General features: G+C 33.0%; 1 pseudogene; it reads left to right on the forward strand.

The window, feature by feature from the left end:
• Positions 1–1,889: 1,889 nt before the first annotated feature.
• LOC122123218 lies at positions 1,890–1,989 on the forward strand (annotated as a pseudogene).
• Positions 1,990–20,516: the final 18,527 nt, after the last annotated feature.

A 20,516-nucleotide genomic window follows, 5' to 3' on the forward strand; every position in this document is an offset into this window, starting at 1 on the left:
TCTGTTTTCAGGAGATTAAGTGTAGGTTATTGTTGGTTTGAGAATGATAACATTTTTATTCTACAGAAACAAGTTTTACTGAAGTACCAGTATTTTGAAGCATTAACGATCTTCTCAATTAATGTTTTTGTGAATTATATTTGACCTGTAAGTCAAGTTTTCCTAGCCCTGGTAGACCAATTATGGATCTATCGTTCTAGGAACTATTTTTTTTGCCTACTTATGCTGGACTGAAATCTTTGAGTAATCATTAGAAGAGGGGTATTAAAAATAATTTTGTGACATTTGTGATCTTGGTCACTCATATGGGCTGGTCATTTGTAAACTGAAAGTTTGAATTACTGTACTTTCTCTCAGATTTTGTGATCTCATCTTTCATTTTAAGTTGCATTGCATTACACAATTGCTTACCACTAATTCCGGTGTCATAAGGAATTGAGATGGATTTTCAATTACTTTCTGTTGGCATGTTTCATGAGCCTAGGTGAGAAATCTTCCCCTTGTTATCAGATGAAGAGGATAACTAAGACCTGGGATCCTAGGACCCGTGGATCCTGCAGATATCATATCAGCAAAATTTGGGTACAATCAGTAGAAATGCTTCAGAAATATAGAGAAAAACATTTTGCAACCAGTGAGTTAAAACAATAAACAGAGCAGCAGAGTAAAATCCCTTATAGATTAGAGGAAAACAATTGTTTTTTTTTACAATGTGAATTCAGAAGACCAAGAATACTTAGAACATATCACAAGTTTATACCAAAGACATTGCATTGATACTTTTTATATTCTAATGTACATTCTAAACCTTATTATTTATATTCCAATCTATTTATTGTAATAAATATCTATTTATTTGTCAAATTATCAATTAATTCTAGTAAGTAAATAAAATATTAGCACGTATAAATATAAAATATATAACTATAAAATATAAGAAAAAAGGCACATGTTTTGCAATGTTCTGTTGTGGTTAGGGTATCAAAGGCAACTGTGTTTTAAAATATTATTACATTATTTCTACCTCAGTGTTTGGTAGAGTTGGACCTAAAGCTTTACCATTTGGAGATTTACAGCCTAGAGACAAGAGGAAACACTGTGGTTGAAACATTACCAATTTAAGGGCTAATATCGAGGAGAAACATATAGACTACTCTTTTAACTATGAAAATATTTGATGAAAGAGAGGCAGTAGTGTAAATTCCTGCCTGGATGGATGGTAGACTGGCCAGGACATTTGGTAATCATGCATGTGAAAATTTTTTTCACCTTCTTGGCTTTAGCTACTATTGAAATGTTAGGTATAAAAAAACAATTATATTTTGATAAAATACCTTCTAGCCTAAATGATTCTGTCTTAACTGTTTATCTCTCTATGATCCCTTTTAACTAATACTAGTTTTGTTCCAATAAGAAAATCTATGCTGTCAGGGTAAGATATTCTGGTTGGTCTGTTGCTACAGGGAAGAAGAATAAAGGGTCAGGTAGACATTTGTACCAGTAAGACATCATTTAGGAATTTTTAAGCTGCAGAAGTTTAGAAGTAGCTCTTAAGCAAGGCTTACTTTGAATCCATTAGCTCCACAAAGCTAACTCAGTTTATAAATAAGTACTTGAAAAACAATCACCTTTGGACCTAGCTATAAAGGCTTCAAAGTATGATCAAATTTAAAATGAAAAAGACTTAAAATAGTCATTGACAAAAAAATTGCAAATGTGAGCAATCGACCAAACAATATAAGCTTTTCCCAATATACACAGAATTTTAGAGAAGTAAGATCAATAACATTTTTAGGAACAATAAGGTTTCCTAGTTACAAACAGTCAACCAAGGATATATGCCTGTATAAAGATTGCATCAATAACTACTTAAATTTACAGGATACTACATGCTTCAGCAGGACGTTTACCCAAATTACTACAATATAGAGATTATCATGGCACTTGCACAAGGATGATATGAAAATTTGTGAAATATTCCATATTTTTCATTCTTGAGATACAAGAAATGAAAAACAGTTATTAAAAAATTGATTACAAAAATACAAGTCGTTATGTCGAAAAATAAACTTTACAACTTTGTGCGGGTGGAGGGGTAGAGGGAGGATTGAGTGGGGGAGCAAGGGAAGGATGGGAATGGATGGGAAGGGTAAATACAGGAGGAGGCTACAATGCTTGATAAGAAATGTACTCATTATCTTGCCCATGTAATTGTAACCCCTCTGTACAGTATTTTCACAATAAAAAATTTAAAAAGGCAAATGTAACAATATATGTAATTCATTGAACTGAAAGTTAGTTTGACATCAGTGCGTTAAATTCTCACCTTAGAATGGCCTTTACATAGCATAATCTTTACAAAACATTTGAAATTGGATAACATTGTCATTTTATCCCAAAGAAATAAAATACTATAAGGGCCTAGGAAAAAAAAGGAATCTTAAACTTTTTCTGTTTGGAATGCTATCTGAAATAACACATTTATTAACGAACCTATATATTATAAAACAATGTATAATTCAAAGTATTATATCTAGGAGAGAATTAAATAGATTATGGACATTATACAAACAAAATACAGAGTATTTTAAAATATACTTTTTTCATACAAGCACCAGAAATATTTTTAGTTTCTGTACTACTAATTTCAACAGATAAGTTAAAGTGATTTCTGATTTAAAAATCACAAACCCTGCAGAAATCATTATAGATGTATACAAACAACTCTTGAATACATTTTGACATCAAAGTCAGGCAATTCACTTGAAGAATACTATGGAATCCATGAATTTTTAAAGTAAGATATTGCTGTTGCTTTGTATTGTGAAAATATTTTGTACAGACACAAAGATGGATTGGCATTTTTGAAATTTAAGAATCTTAACCAAACCATTATGAGTTAAGAGAACAATTTTTACAGCCTTCCACAATTTAAAAGAGGTAGTGATACATATTTATCCTTTTGGCAATATTAAATACAGTTTCTTCCAAGTTGTTCTTCAGACCTGGTTTGATATAATGCTTCAATAGAAGGCGATCCAGGTATCTTTGCTATTTCTATTCCAAGCAGCAAGATGCAAGGGAGTCAAGAGGACTTTAGTTTGGGCATTGGTATCTGACTCAATGTGAACTAAGAAAGCAGCCACTCTGGTATTATTCAACATATAAGCACTGTGCAGGGGTGTCTAGCCATTCACAGTAATTGCATGAATATCTTCCTTGAGCCACCAACTCATGGACAATGTCTAAGTGCCCACTGGAGGCTTCCCGATGAAGAGAGGTATACTCATCATCATCCCTAGTATTCACATGAGTGGCCTTTTAGGAAAGCAGTGTCTGCACTGTAGTAAGCCGATTATTTTCAGCAGCCCAAACAAAAATTTGCTTTAATACTTCTCCATTTTTTTTTGCAAATGATACCATTCCTCACTTTTTCATCTTGTTCCTTGTCTTCATCAGAATTGCCTAACCAGAGACAGTGAGTACCAGTGGGAATGGGGTGCCCATGTATTCCCTAATAGTTCACGTTGGTTGAACTGGTCAGAAAAATCCAGTGAATTTTCTACATCTGTTATTTCACCATGATTTTTTTTATCTTTTTCCAATTTTACTATTGGAAATTATTCTAACTGGAGAGTAGGGAATTGATAGAGAGCAGAGGAAAGGTTTTCCTCCATATTCAAAGGTACAGACTGAAAATGGGACCAGTGGTGTCTTCATGTGCAGCTTATTATAGGAATGAGAAAATATGAAATAATGCCTTCTATGTAAATGATTTGGGAAATGGCAGAGCAGAAAGTGAAATGATGCAACCAAAAATATAAAAGCAAAATTAATTAGGATAATTATGGAGCTGTCACATTATCTATGAGAACCATGAAAGGGAGAGAGGAAGAGAGAGACAGATGTGCAATGACCTAGCTAGCCACAAAATCCATGCCTCTGATCAATTTATAGAGCAAACAATTTTATTTTTTGAAAGAGATGGAAATGGAATTTATGTATTTACTTGAAATTAGTAAATACATTTTTATTAGCCTACATAAAGAGACATAGCTTTGACCAAATTACAGACAAAAATCTAAATCCTTTATAATTCTAGTAACAGATCTGACTGAAATCAGTTGAATCACACTTTTCCTGAAGAGTGAAGGAATAGGTCCAGGCTAGGAAAGCAGCTAGAGAAGGCAGGCTGATTGTATCTGTGACAAAACTTTTTGGAAAATGGTATTAAGGATTAATTACTGATGATCCACTTGCACTGGAAGTGTGAATCTGAACTATTGCTTGCTGATTCTGAACTATTGCTTTAATAATTATAAGTTCCAAGGAGAAAAGGTGAGATTTAATTGATAGCAAAGGATTAGTAATACACTTTGACTTCTCATTAAGCACCTTCAATCATCAAAATCACATCAAGACAATAGACATGCCTACTTTTTTAGATGAAAACAAGTATCTTTAAAAACAAGGTAATTAAGTATTCCTACAAAGGACTTCTATTTTACTACTGCATTATATAGTTTTTTCTAATGTTGGGTAACAAATAATGGATCTATGTTCAATAGCTCATATGTTCAATAGTGAGTTCTCTTATATTATACCATGGTATTTTTGTTTATGGTTTTAAGAAGAAATTTACTAGCTTAAATTTCTGACAAGACAATATCATCACTGTACAACTTGCTTCTATACTCTAGGTTTTAAATTACTATCTAATATGTGTATTAGATAGCTATAGAGGAAAAACTAAAAGCCACACTTGTGGCTCATGTGTTTATCCTAGCTAATCAGAAAGATGAAATCTGAGGATTGTGGTTTGAAACCAAACCAAGCAAAAAAAAGTCCATTAAATTCTGATTTGAAAGTAACCAGCAAAAGCTAGAAATGGAGCTGTGGGACAAGCAGTAAAATTCTAGGCTTGAGAAAACTACAACAGAAAAACGACAAATTCTGGGACAGAGCCAGGCCATGAGTTCAAGCCTAGTATTAGCACCAAACAAATGAATTAATTAATTAAAATAAATTAAGTGATCACATGTGGCGAGGCAAGTAAAATGTAACACCCATGGTGACTGGATTGTGTATTATTTTGTAATAAGGCAAATTAACGTTTGTCCTAATCACTAAAATTTTATTTGTACTTTTTTGTACTAAACCCTGAATTTAGCATGCAAGTATATGTGTGTACATGTGCACACATGTGTGTATGTGTATATGTGTGTGTGTGCTGTTGCAATGTTGCTTGCCAATGTGGACAAGGTGAGGCTCAAAAGAGCTAACTGTGTTGCAATGTTTTTATTTATCAGTGTTCTGTCATGTCATTTCTGTGGAGCCACCCTTCTGTACATTTTATTTGTCAAATAATAACATCATCATAATCAAAACATATACAACATTAAGTTAGATAAAAGAGACCACTTTCAGCTCTTATTATATGTTAGGTAAGAAGATACAGATATAATTAGGTAGTAAGTTATTGCTGTAAGATGACTGTCAGTACAAAATATGTATTTGACCTCTTAAATTGATTATACTTTTAAGATATACTCGTGGAGTGAGTTTGACTGACTTGACCAAACAGGTATTACTCTCTGGTTATTCCTGTGAAACACAAGGTGAATAAACTCTTTCCAGATTTCTGTTGAAAATAACTTTCTTTGTAACATCATATCTATTCTCACTAAGATAATCAACCCTGTATTTATTAGGTTTGAATATCCCATCATATTGACTGAAAACCAGTATTGTGGATATGCTTGCTAGATATACCTTTCAAAACAAACAAACAAAAAGCATGTGTCACCTCCAGATTGTGGATGCATTTGAAGTTGTTTTGTACATGCAATGGGATCTTCACTAATGGCTCTTTTGTGGAAGTAACTATCACAACTTTAACAAATAAGGCTTTTCGAATATCTTTTCCAATATAAATAACAACCCCGAGAGCGTCTTGCAATTTCTGAAAAGCCTTTGAATATTTTTAGTATTATTTCAGTTCATTGACTATAGAGCTATAGACATTTCTGAAATAAATATTAAGATCTGAAGATGTAAGTGGGTATATAGGATTTTTATGCAATAGAATATTATGAAATATTATGAAATAGAATAAAAGGATATAAGTGAATTTGGTAAGCTAATTATTAGTATAACTTTGTTTTCTAGTAACAGGTTTTTTTTTTCTTTTTTTTGGGTCCGGTCGTGGGGCCTTGAACTCTGGGCCTGGGCACTGTCCCTCAGCTCTTCAGCTCAAGGCTAAGTGCTCTACCGCTTGAGCCACAGCGCCACTTCCGGCTTTTTCCTTTTTGCTTATGTGGTGCTGAGGAATTGAACCCAGGGCCTCATGCATGCATGGCAAGCACTCTACCACTGAGCCACCTTCCCAGCCCCAGTAACAGTTTTTTGAATGTAGATGATGCAGTTAAATTATTTCCTTTGTGGCTCTGTACTTCAGTTAGTTTTTTAATCTTGATAATTATAAGAGTGAATTTGTAGAAAAATAAAGGTATTTGAAAATGATGGATTAATCTTGTGTTTTCTGTCCTACTCCCAAGAAAATGAGTTATTTTCAAGTGTTAATATTTTATCATTGAATCTTCAATATCACAAGAAATTTTGAAAAACATGCAGTAGTATTGATGTCTTTTTAAACCAATTGTATTCACAAGTTGGAGAGCCTTTAATTCATGCTTAGGTCTTGGTGTCCATGATTTTTAACCTCTCATTCCTAACATTAATCATAGGTAAGACTGCATTTTTGGGTATATGAAAGGTAAATATTTATCTGGGGTCAAAGGTGATTTTTATATCAGTCTTGCTTTAATAACATTTTAAAGTAATACATTTCTCTCAAAATGTTGGGTATAAAAAGCAATCAAAATACCTCTAATGGTAAACAACTTATGTGAGCTACAATGTGGAAATGATTGGTCTATAAGACCTGCAATCTGTTTCCATCAGGAATTGGGGAGATTGTTCTTTCAGTATGACTGCGATGCAGTGTTGTCATGGGATAGAATATAATTTCTACAATTTTGAGCTAGAAATCAAGAATGTTATAGTTTAGCAGTTCCTTTCACCAGGGAGGTATAAATTGATTATGAACTTGGAGTTTTCATATTGCAGTTACCTATTTCCTTTTTTTTTTTTTTTTTTTGGTTGGTCTTGGCACTTGAACTCTGGGCTTGAGTACTGTCCCTGCACTCTTCCGCTCAAGTCAAGCACTGTACTGCTTGAGCTACAGTGCCACTTCTGGTTTATTAGCGGTTTATTATAGATAAGAATCTCTTGGACTTTCCTGACTGGGCTGGCTTTGAACCGCGTTCCTCAGATCTCAGCCTCCTGAGTAGCTACAATTACAGGTATAGCCACCGACATCCCGCTTAGTTTCCTATTTTCTAACAAAGATAAAGTGAAATATTATTAGAGTGTGGACAATAATTCTGGGAAATTTTCCTAGAATTAGTGGACTAAGTGCTGGTATTTTAGTCACAAAATAGAATGAAGTTATTTGATACGGTGGGAATGGGCCGCAGGCTAAGATTTACCATTTGTGAAATGTTGTACTAGTAATTCCAACTCTGAAGACTTCAATATCATCATCTGAGAATTAGAAATAGAAGTAGTTCTACTTTATGGGATTATTGTGAGGATTAAATTAGATACCATAGGTAATGTACTTGGAAAAACAATCAGCATTTGATCCTTTCTACCTGTTATTTTATCATGTGATGAATTCTAACATTTTTACTGTGATTTTTATATTGTTTCTCTTTAGGATATGCAATGTGATGTATTGACATTCATTTTGTTGGTCACTTTTCTGTCATTTTGAGGAAAATAACTGCAAAGAAAATTTCTGAGAAGGAAACTATTATTTTGACTCATGATTTAAGAGAACACAGTTTAAGGTTCAGATGTCTCCACTGTTTTTTTTTTGGGAGGGGGATCCAGTCGTGGGGCCTGAACACTGGGCCTGGGTGATGTCCCTCAGCTGTTCAGCTCAAGGCTAGCACTCTACCACTTGAAACACAGCACCACTTCCGGCTTTTTATTTTTGCTTATGTGGTGCTGAGGAATCGAACCCAGGGCCTCAGGCCTGCAAGGCAAGTTCTCTACCATTGAGCCACCTTCCCAGCCCCGTCTCCATTGTTTTTAATTATATTTTTATTAAATAGTTGTATGAAGGAATTTCCATTCAACAAATCAGTTTATAAGTACAATGGATCTTTACATAACTTTGCAATACCCTTCCAAACCTCACCCCACTTTCATTTCTTCTAGTTTCTGCATTGAATATTATACCTTCCCTCTCTTCATCCATAACTCTCTTTATTCCTTCCCTTTGACTTCCGCTCATATCTTCCAAATGATAGTTTCTTGGTATTCATTTTGTTGGAATAAAAGTTCAATTTTATAAGAAATTACACTTTTAAATACTTGTCTGCAAAGAGCATGCTTTGGTTAATACTGTTGTGTAAACTTGCATAAAGTCCTATGTTCCAAATACGCGACAGAACATGGGTCTTTTGTATGTCTGGCTCTGACTTAGTTTACTTAACATAATTTTTGCAAATTATGTAACAGTCTTCATAATGGATGGGTGCAATCCAATTGTGTATATGTGCCCCACTTTCTCCAACCATCCCTCCACCATAAGACATCTGGGCTGTTTTCATAACTTGGCTACGGTAAATAGTGAGCAGTGAACATGGTTGTGGAAGTGATTTTGCTGTATCTTTTGGAAGAATTCGTCACTATCTTTCTGGGAGCAATCCTCTAGACAATTTTCCAGAATAAACACATCCCTCCTTTCATCTCCATCACAACGTTTTGCAAGGCCTCAAAAACACACTACCCCCTACAGGTCTCAATAAGCTAAAACCACACTGGGCCCATATTCTTTCAATACATTTTTTTTCATGATTATACACATAATTTACTGAGAGCCTTTTATGTACTTTTCTAATGTGGGAATGAGGGACATGACAATAGAGTAAAAGTAAGAAAATTTCAATTTAATTAGCTATTATAATATTTAAAAACATTTTCAGCTCTAACTCATAGCCTCACTTACTATTATTTTAATCTTTATTTGAGTACTTCATCAATCCCCTAAATTATAACAGGTACGTTAAATACAAAAGCAAAAATTGTGGTTTGATTTTGACACTCATGTGTGAGGATGCACAATATGGGCAAATAGATAGATTGGAATTAATACCCATTATCCATTATGTTAAATTAAGATGGTTTTCCCAAACTGATTCTCACAATTCATATTCCATTCAACAACAAGAAACTTGTGACAATTCCCTTTGTTTTGCTCCTTAATATCTTTTGTTTCCATTTTATTTTACAACGAAGGTTGATATTTCATAAATCTACTGTAGATACAAAGATACGATAAAATATTTCTGTCTGTATGCATTGATATATATATACACACATCTATTACACAGGTTGTAATGATAATTTATAACTTGTGTAACTACATGATTTACTAAACTATTTAAAAAATAGACAGCTTATGCCTGGAGTCCTGGTTACTCAGGAGGATGAGATCTGACGATCATGGTTTGAAGCCATTTTGGCAAGAAAGTCCATGAGCCTCTTATCTCCAAACAACAAACAGAAAATCAGAATTGGAACTGTGGCTCAAAGTAATAGAGTGGTAGCCTTGAGAGAAAAAGCTCAGGGACATCACACAGGCTCTTAGTTCAAGAACTACAATCTAGCCAAAAATCTAATTTACACCTGTGTAAGTAGAATATTTCCATCACCCAAATGCATATCCATACTCATTTGCAAGATAACTCTGTTATGTCTGGAGTACCACACAACATTATAGCTTAAGTAGAAGGGATCACAACATGGGTTCACTCTATCTCTCTCATGGTTTTTTTTCTCCACTGAAATACTCAAATCTTACAATCATTCCAATTATTTAAAGTTATAGCTTTTTTCTTCATTACCCATAATAGAGTTTGCATTGAGTGTCTTGTGTCTCCTAAATGGGTGTTCTTAACACTTTGTCATGCCCCAGCCCTAAATTACCCTGATTATTTTTCAGATAGAATCTGGCTTCCTCCTTGTGTATGATCTTGGGCTCATTCCACTTTATGTTATTCTTCCTGGAATTTAGAATAACAGGTGCATGGCATGGCTTTGTGTACAGATCTTTCTGTCCAGTCTGGGCTTTAACCACTGTCCTCACAACAGTAAACTCCCATGTAGTCAGGATTCTCAAAAGCTTATCATAGCTGATTTTTAAAAAAATCATTGCATTTCCTACAGGTTTTTAAGTACTGAATTAATTTGTGTTTTCTTGGGTTGTTTTGTTTCATTTGAATGTATATGTTGAGTTGTTCCAAACTTTCCTTTTGTTTCTTTCACTCACGTTCTTACCTAAGTGCTGAAAAACTAATTCTTCTTTCTCAAAATAGTCAAGGTGAACATTGTTTATTCCAAAGCAATTTCAGTAATATTTAAATACCTTCATACATATGAATGTTATACGAATGCTAAGTGCTGAGAATGGTCTTTTTATTTTCACAGCAGTCTTTGGCATACACAGACAGATCATGAAATATATGAAGATAATAAAACTACACATGCTTGCCAGGAGGAGAAAATCCTATTATTAATTGTTAGACAAAGGCTTCCCTTCTCGTGAAAGAAATACGCTGTTTGATGCAGAATTTCACAAAATCATATAGCTAGGAAGAACGTAAACAATCATCTAATACTACAGAGTTGAGGGAGATGAATTGCCCTCCTGAATAATTTACTTTTGGGTCATATAAAATCAGGCTTGCAAATAGAGAATAGACTTTAGAGAAACATGATCAGTTGTATGTAAATAGCTGCTTAGCTGATTTTGTTAATTTGTGAACCAATACATGGCAATATGGTACAACAAGGTAAAAAAAATTAAAGAAGGTAGCATTGAAATACTCATTGGTGTGTTTGTGTGTTCACGCGCACATGTGTATGCACACGCACATTTGCAGGAGCTCATGCATGTATTCATCATTCCTGAAGCTTGATATTGCCTGGGCACTATCCCTAAGCTTCTGTGCCCAAGGATAGTGGTCTACCACTCGAGCCACTGCTCCACTTCTGATTTTTTGGAAATAATCACATGTATTTTCATGATTGGACTGGCTTTGAACAATGGTCTTCAGATCTCAGCCTCCTGAGTAGCTAGCTAAGCTGATTCAGCCTCTGAGTAGCTAGTTAAAGTTCTGACTGTCCTTTATGCTTCACTGCTCTTTTATTCTTTTCCTGAGGTAATCACAAGCCTAACTCATATATATGTCGAGTTTTTTAAAAATACTGCTACTGCTTGGCACCAGGGGCTCCCATCTTTACTCTTAACTACTTAGGAGGCTTGAGAACAGAACCCAAGCCAAAAGTTTAGTGGACTTCCTTCTCACTCTATAGCTGCGTGCACTGGATCATTTCCACGATCCTGCACTATCTAGAGGCAAAGATTGGAAGGACTGCAGAATCCAGGCCAGCAAAGGTAGGCAGCTAGACAAGTTGGTGTGCAACTCTGATGCTATTGATGATGGGAAGGCTAAAAGGACAGATCAGGTGCATGTTCTTGTGGAAAGGGAACCCCTATCCTATAATTAACCACTGATATGACGCCAGCCTAGCAAGAACAATACTCCAAGTTGAAATCCCCACAGTTACCCACAACCAAAATAGGTAAATACATTAACATCCCACAACTTAGTACAATCTGTTCTTTGTTTTAATATCATCTTTATCTGATTATCATATGTGACAGAATAGTTTCTTCATTATCTTAAGATATATTTTAAAAGACCTAGAAAATTCTTTCTCACTTATTAAGTGCAAACGAATGGCAATTCGTCTCATTTGTTACATATTTGACTACCACTATAAATTCATCTTATGATTTTTATTAATGGTAATATATTCTGATTTATTACTTTACTTGTAACATTTATAAACTTTTTGCTTCTCTGCTGAAGTTTAAGTATTTAAATAGTATCATCAAAGTATATTCCTTGGGTTCCTAGGACAGTTTTTTACAAAGTTTTTAACCAATGGCTTCTAAGAATTCTTAATTGGTATATTATTTAGTTTATTTTTAATTTCAATTTAATTTTATTGTAAAGGTAATGTACAAAGTGGTTACAGTAACATAAGTAAGGTAATGAGTACATTTTTTAATGGAAGGAACATTGTTATCCCCTCCATCGATTTTCTTGTACACTCAAAAAAAGAAATACTGATACTTTAGCTGGTGCTATTGATCAATGGGTACTTTTGCTTTCTTTGTTCATGCTTTTTTTATTATAAAATTGATATACAGAGGGTTTACAGTTTCTTCAGTCAACTAAAGAATGCAATTCATTTCATTTTCTAAATTTCAAATTTTGAACTTAATTATTTTCTTTTGTTTCTTTAGAGTAATTCTTTTTTCAGAGTCGAAGGATTAGTTAATTTAATTTTGCATGAGTTTTACAATGTAAATTATTTAGACACATATATTTTGCTTTTAAAATATTTAACATGAATATTTAAAAATTATTTTCTTAATTTTTATATGGTTGGTGAATTTAAATAATTTTAATTTCTTATAGTTCTAAACATATTTGTCCTTACTGTGTTTCCAAGAAGCACATACTTTATTAAGAAGGCTTCATTACCTGGTCACTTTTTGGAAATATTTGTACTTGAATTAAAAAAATGTTTGAGCAGGGAATGGTGATTTGTGGCTTCCATTTTCTAGCTATGGTGGGACATATAAGCAGGGTTTGTGATTTGGGAGAGGCTTTGAAATGATGAGACCTTTATTATAAAAGTATCCAGAGTGAAATGATTAGAAATATAGCCATCTCTAGCGAGATATAGAGCATCTGGTTATCATATTCTAAATCTTGAGTTAAAATACCAGTAACATCAATCTTTTGTCAAAATAAAAGTATACATGTTTCAAAATGTTTATTATTTAAAACTTGTTTGCAAAGGTTCTCGTGTCTTCTATTTCTTAATTTTCAATTTAGTTGATCTATAAGAATCCAAGTATATTGTGAGTATTTCATTTCTAGTAAACTTTTAAATAGTATGAGCAATAATATGATTTCATATTAACATATTTTTACTATTTGTAATAATTACCTCTGTTTAATATGGTAATATCAATATTCCAAATGTGTGTATGTTGTGTGTGTGTGTGTGTGTGTTAATGTGGGTTTTTTGTGTGTGTGCTTTGGGTGTACGTTGTAATGTTTGGGCGATCACACCATTGCTTCACACATGCTATGCCAATGTTTTACCATTGGGCTATAGTATTTTAAATTATTACTTTTAAATTTTCATTTCCTATTACTTCAAAATCATATATGATAAAATATGATCCATCTTCTATCCACGTTAGCAATTTTTATTGTTATTTTATTGTTATTTACAATATTTCTACTGCCTTTCCACTTCCAAACTCTTGTGTTTGTTATTGATAAAGGTTTATTTTGCTTCTTTTCTCTCTTCATTCTTTTTCCCTTTAGAGTTTACCTATCCTTTCTTTTATTTCTTTGGAAATTAATTATCATCTTCCTATTACAATTTCTTTACATTGTAACAGGTTTATACAATGCTTTATTTTCTATTTTATTATCTATTTTTCCCATGTTCTCTGATTCTCAGTCAAACCTACTAGGTGGATTAAAACGAAACTTGATTCAGGACACCTTATATTCCTCTTTCTCTTCTCTGAAGTCTTTCTGTTTTTTGAAACACAGTACCAATGACATACAGCTCCTATGTGGTCCATCATTCTATCCCCTCTCACTCTCTTCTGCTGTGCAACGTTATCTAAATCTTAACTCATTCCTAAATTAATTTTAGAAAACAAATATAGTCTTAGAGCAAACTAGCCTTGGAATAGATTTCTTAATTGTTTTGAAAGTACAAAATAATTGATAATCCTTTGCATTGGAAATCATTTTAAAATGTTTATCACTTATTATAATTCATATACCAAGCAAGAATAATTTTATATAATCATTACAAATATCATTTTATTACTACTGTAAACTAGAATTAAAGTCCAATCCCAATCTATTACCCAAATCTCATTATTCTTAATTCCTAATCATCACCTAAATATCTTAAACAATCTAAATAGTCTTGTCTTTAACATAGATGTAAATATTCTATACTTTTACTTAACATTTTCCAGGGGCATGTATTCATGTTTCTAAGAAATGTTCACAGCAGTTAAAATTTGCTTTTGTGAAATTAATGTGATACATTTTGTTGTTGTTGTTTGCAAGACTTTGGCATTGTCCCCAAAGTTTTTATGCTCAAGGACAGCACTCCAAAACTGGAAGCACAGAGCTAATTCCTGTTTTTAGTGATTAATTGGAGATAAGACTCTAACAAGTACTTTTCTGTCTGGGCTAGTTTCGAACACAATTCTACGATCTCAGAACCCAGAATAGCTCAAATTATAAGCGTGTCACTGGCACTTGGTTTGATGTATTTTTTAAATTTTAATTATGTTTTAAGATGTATTTTTCACTATAATGTACATCATTCTACACAGAAATTTAAATATATGTACATATTTCTGATGACAAATAATCTCTAAAAATCTATATCTTTCTGCACATAATGTATATATAGATATATATGTATATGTATTTCTGAAGACAGACTCCCTCTAAAATTTTTATGCTACTATTTTGACCTTTTTCATTTCAAAGATATACAGTCTTTATCTAAAAGTTCCTGAGAATAAAATAACTAATACTTGATTTGAAAGTAGAGTTTATTACTTTAAAGGAAATTTTAGATATGCACATGATATTGTAGTAACATTTAGAGTATATCACTTGAAAAAAGTTCTGTTCAAACTCTTAAATATTTGTGTGTAGTGACGGAGAGAGAGGAAGTTAATTCATACTGGTTAGGAATTTGTAATGCTTCAAAACTCTATTCCATAATTTGTTAAAAGCACATAGTCAAGCTACCTGATATGGTTTAGTTTTTTTTAGTTTCTTTATTTGTTCAAAATTTTAATATGGATGTATGCACAGTGGTAACATTAAAATTATTAATCAAAAGACAAATAATAGCAACGTCATAGACACATACCAGACTTTCAATAATTAGCACTTATGATGCTAATAACTTTGGTGAGGATGATGACCACAGTGTAGCCTGATAATGACTTATTTTTATTTCTGCATGAAAAAAATTGTGATTTTAAACCAACAAACTGAATTTGACTCTTTTCTTATTTGTAAGGTAAGATGGAAAATGTAAGGACTCTTCACTTTTCTTTTTTCTTGCTCTAGAATTCAACAAATTCATTCTTCAATATTTCTGGTAGATTATATCCATTTACAGATGAGAAATGTAATGCCAACAGACAATGTAGTGAGTAATTAATGATACTAGAATTTGTGTCTGAGATATTCACTCTGTGTGCTTACATGGAGCAGTAATTTGGTGATGGAGAGGAACAATATGAAAGTCTATGGGGAAAAAGCATACTATGTAAGCAGTTGTTTTAGGACAAAGTGACCAATGATGAGTATTTGAAACAGGCCAGTTTCAGTTGCATAAAAAGGAGTACATAGAAATTATATTAGTGACAGAAACAGAAAATCTTGATCATTCATCTTATCTAACAGACGGAAGTAGAAGAGTAAGAAGAAATCTAAAGTGCTTCCACGTCTCTGGCTGGCAACCATGTTAGTAATATTCTTGGTGATAAGGACTACAGGTGGAAATGATGGATTTAGAGGAAAAAACTCTCTGATAGTTCTAAAATTTATGTTAAACAGATGCATAGATAAGTCTTTTTAGACATCATTAAAATATCCACGAACAAAAACAGATTTAGAGAGGTAAACGAGGGAACAAATTGTCAGGAAGATACTGAAGGAAATACGCTATTTGGATTTGAAAACTAAAAGGACATAGACAAGTTCAATAAGAACAGTGTTTTGGTGAAAGTCATATTAATAAAATTTTGAGATATGAATGTGAAGCCATAAAATTCTGAATCCATGAATTCAACAGATCCTGTTGATTTAAAATATTGAGAACAAATTCTTTTATCCTGACCTTAGAAGAATTATACAGATATAACTGTCATGATCTTTACTTAGAGGAATTCTGTGAATATTTTTGAAGAGTTTGTTTAGCCAGGTGATTATAGATTGATCTACAGCACAGATAAGACTAATTTGTCTACAGTTTCAATGAGTGACCCATGTATCCATTCAGTTTGGGATTTTATTGAAATATCTTTAGATATGTTTGGATATTTTATCAGCCTATTCATTATAAATGTAAGACAAGTAACACTGATGTTACTGATGTTACTGAACAGTCCTGGAATTGATTCTTCGTTAGAATAGAAAATGCCTGATTGACACATCATAACTGACATATATTCTATTTAAATCTAGTTCTTGTTAGGGATATCTCCATGCTGAAATAACCCTGTCAATCAACATGCCACAAATTCTTATATGTAGGAAGTACTCTTATAAACTTTAAATGTTTATTGAATGGGAGAGTTCAGACATTACCCTTACCACTAGGATTAAATGCCTAAAAAGATAAGACATTTTTCTTTAATGCCTTTCTTTCATTTTCTCATCCATATTTGCAATAGGGAAGGATTCTGATGTAACAATAATAAAATGGTGACTTGTATTAACACAGTATCTAAGATCCAGTGTTAATTCGGATACTTACTAATAAGCTCCAGGTTTTGTGGATATTTATATTTCTCCTGGGTAAACTAATGAGCTCCAAGAAAATGTCCCTAAGGAGCCTTTCAATTCTAATATCACTGTTTGTCTCAAAATGCTTTAAATTCTATGCCCTCTAATGTGAGCATAGGGTTATAATGTGGAACTATTCTCCTCAGAGAGTGAGTACTACCCTATTGCTTAACATGTACAAAGTACCTTCATACATAGACTGGGCATGTGCAAACAAGAAGTGGTAGTTGAACAATGTTCTTAGCAGTTTTTACAGATGAAATGGAAATAGAGCAACCATGAACTCAAAAGGAATGTGCAAAAAAAGACAAAGGCACAAAGTAGAATGTGACAAGGAATTGTTGAAGTATAATTTCAAATAATCTGCTCATGTGTGAGGGTGTGTTCAAAGCACAACTTCAGAAAATGTAGTTGGATATCTTGGGAGAAAAAACTACTTTAAACTATTCTGGGATAATTGTACAATTAGAAGCCCCTTAGTCTACCTCTAATCAGCCACAACATCATCAACTTAGGCACTATTTTCCAAGTGCAAAGTGAGAAAAAGAGGGCTCATCACAGTTAGTGTTCAGGTTGAAATAATGGCAATCACATACCTTTTCTTATGTCTTCATTTATTTAGGAGCATTAAAGTAGGAAAAAGCCAAGTAAACATTTTGGATGTACCTAAATTAAGTGCGATGTATTATATTGATCTCTTTTTAACTTGGAAGAAATAGATTATGTCTTTTATACTCTAATTTGGGACAATGATCTGCTGTCAGTTATTTTCTTCTCTTCCCCTTCTTTTGCCCTTCCACTTACATAATTATTATTTAAAGAGACATACCTGAGCTTTCATTTCTAAATTCTTCAAAATTATCTCAACTACTTCATACGTCTGGCAACCTCCTATGTCTTTCTCAAGGGAATATTTTATCACTACCATTTTTATTCTATATGATATTGGATATCTTCCTGCCTAATTCAGTGCAAGATATAGATAGACTCATTCAGATATCTCAACACCTGCCACCATAAAATCCTGACTTAGAAATCATGATGTTAGAATGTCTGGGGAAGTGGCATCTGTCATTTTTGAATGACCCTAAGTGATACTTACATGCAATCATGTTTTAAACCAATATGCCACTCAGTTGATGAACGAATTGACAAAATGTGGTACACACACACACACACACACACACACACACACACACACACACACACACACACGGTGGAATTCTATGCTTCTAAGTCATAAGGAAATGGATAGACTTGGAAATATCCTACTAAGTAAAATAAGCAAGACACAAAGAGACTCCATGGTTTCTCTCATTTGTAATAAGTAGGAAATGTCTAGGATAGTCCTAGCAGATGAGCCGAATGTCTCAATAGTTATGTATATATGACCATATAAGATAATGCTGAGCAAAATAAACTCCTAGATATGGAAACAGAGGTTTTTCTTTGTGGTTGTTGTTTTTGATGTACAATGTGATTTCTTTTTCTTTGTGTTTACCCCTATGGTTTATCCCCTACTATATTTGATTTTGGGATCCTGTGTATTGTATATACATATATCTTAATTTGGCAAGAGAAGAGGAACAACAAAATGGCGAGACAAAGGGCAAAAGACAAACCAGTGCAATAGCAATACTCACAAGACTTGTTGGAAATTTACATTACAACTTGTAAGGGGTATTGGGGTGAAGGAAAAGTATGAGAAAAATGAGGGAGGAGGTAAAAAGTTCGACATGCTATATATTTACTACCTTACAATTACTGCAACCACTTCTATATATCACCTTGACAATAAAATTAAATTAAAAAATAAGCTACATAAAATATAATTTCACTATATTGATATAGTAAATATTACTCTATGTGGATTACCTTTTTAAAAAATGAACACTATTTGTCTTCTAATTTGTATTAATTACCCCTTTCTTTATCAGATGGTCATCAACTTGAACGTTATCAAACTATACAAATTTTTCAGAATATACTTGCCATTATTTTGGAAAAAACACATTATTTTAGTATTGTCATACTAAAACAGAAAACAGTTCAATTCTTTGGAAACTCCTAACTTTTAAAACTGACTAATTGTTAAGAGGACAGAATATATGTATTTTTCAACATTCCTGTAACTACTAACTACTCATTTTCAAATTCTGAACATGCCGAACCAGAGACATTCAAAACAGTACCTGTTTGCATTTTATTCTGCAATTGATGCAGTTTCCAGTGTGGGGGGGTACATATTTAAAAGTCAACAGAAAAAATAGCCACATTCTGGTAGAAGATAAAACTATGAAGTATCTATAATAAATTCCTCAAGTGTAAACATATGTTCATCAGAGTAAGCTATTATTTCTATGACCATCAATCCTAAGTTTTTATGCTGTAAATTCATTCTAGCCCAACAGTTTCCAACTTGTAAGGTCGACCTTAAAATTCCCTAAATTCACATCAGGACTAGCTTATCATTATTGTGAAAAAATACTACACTTCTGCTAATGTGATGCTCTTCCTATTGGGGAAAGAACACTACACTAAACTTTGCTGCATCATTTTCCCCCCAGTGGTATTCTTGAGATCAAAACACTTGCAAATATTATTTATAGCTATATTTTTATCTATCACAGATATTCAGGAGATCTGAATACCTGAATATGAAGATCTGAAGCTTATGGTTCAAAGCCCACACAGGCAGGAAGGTTCCTTAGATTCTTATCTCCAATAAACTGCTCATGAAAAGCCAGACACAAGTGGCACTGTTGTTCAAGTGGAAGAGCAGTAGCCTTGAGCAAAAACAGGCTCAGGGACAGTACCCAAGCCAAGAATTTAAGCCCGAGGATAAAGCAAACAACAAAACCAAAATAAAAACAAATCCCAAACCTAGCATTTTTCTCATCGTATACAGAGGTATGTAATTAAGGAAATTTCTTCCTGTGTTATATATAGGTAGAAGAAAAAGGATGTCACACAATTACTCTATTCATACCATGGTGCACCAAAGTCTCAAAAAATTCCTCTTTTTCTAAATTTATAAATTAATGTCATAAATTTGTTGGCAACTTTGTCTAGATTATTCACATTATCATGTTACACAAGAACTGTTGCAATTATCTATTAACTAAGTTCTAATTATACCTCACTTGAAAGAATATTTTAGGCAAATAGAATGCCAGAATCATTTGTGAATTTGTGAATTAAATCTTCTATCCTATAGAATATGAAATACAATATGAAATAGAATATGAAATTACAAAAAAATTACAAACAAAAATATTTATTTTAAATCTAAATTCTAATTTAGACAGGTCTACAAAGTCCTACATTAGATGAACTTCGCTATTTCCCCAGGCTTAAGCTTTTGTAATCCTTCATCATTTCCTTGGAATCCAACAGAATGATGCTTACATTTTCAATTTTTTTGGTTGGGAATCTTGAGCTCTTTAGCATCTGGGAATGTTCTGTAATGATGACAGCATTTAAAACACAACTGAGGATTACATATGAGTTGCATTTCAATAGGAAACTTGACTTCTTAAAACGTAATGACAAAATTAGCCAAAACTTGCAACTGTGTATTCCTTTCTTGTTTTTTTATTCCTTTCTGGTTTTGTTTTATTGAGACAAAATTATATTACCTAGTCCAGGGAAGGTACCACTATGTAATTCCACTCTCTAATCTCCTGTCTTAGTCTGAGTGCTAGAATTCCAGGCTTGTATCTCATTGTCCTA

The sequence above is a fragment of the Dipodomys spectabilis genome, unplaced genomic scaffold (genome assembly GCF_019054845.1).
Source record: "Dipodomys spectabilis isolate Male_0828 unplaced genomic scaffold, ASM1905484v1 ptg000226l, whole genome shotgun sequence".
In the NCBI taxonomy this organism is placed as follows: domain Eukaryota; kingdom Metazoa; phylum Chordata; class Mammalia; order Rodentia; family Heteromyidae; genus Dipodomys; species Dipodomys spectabilis.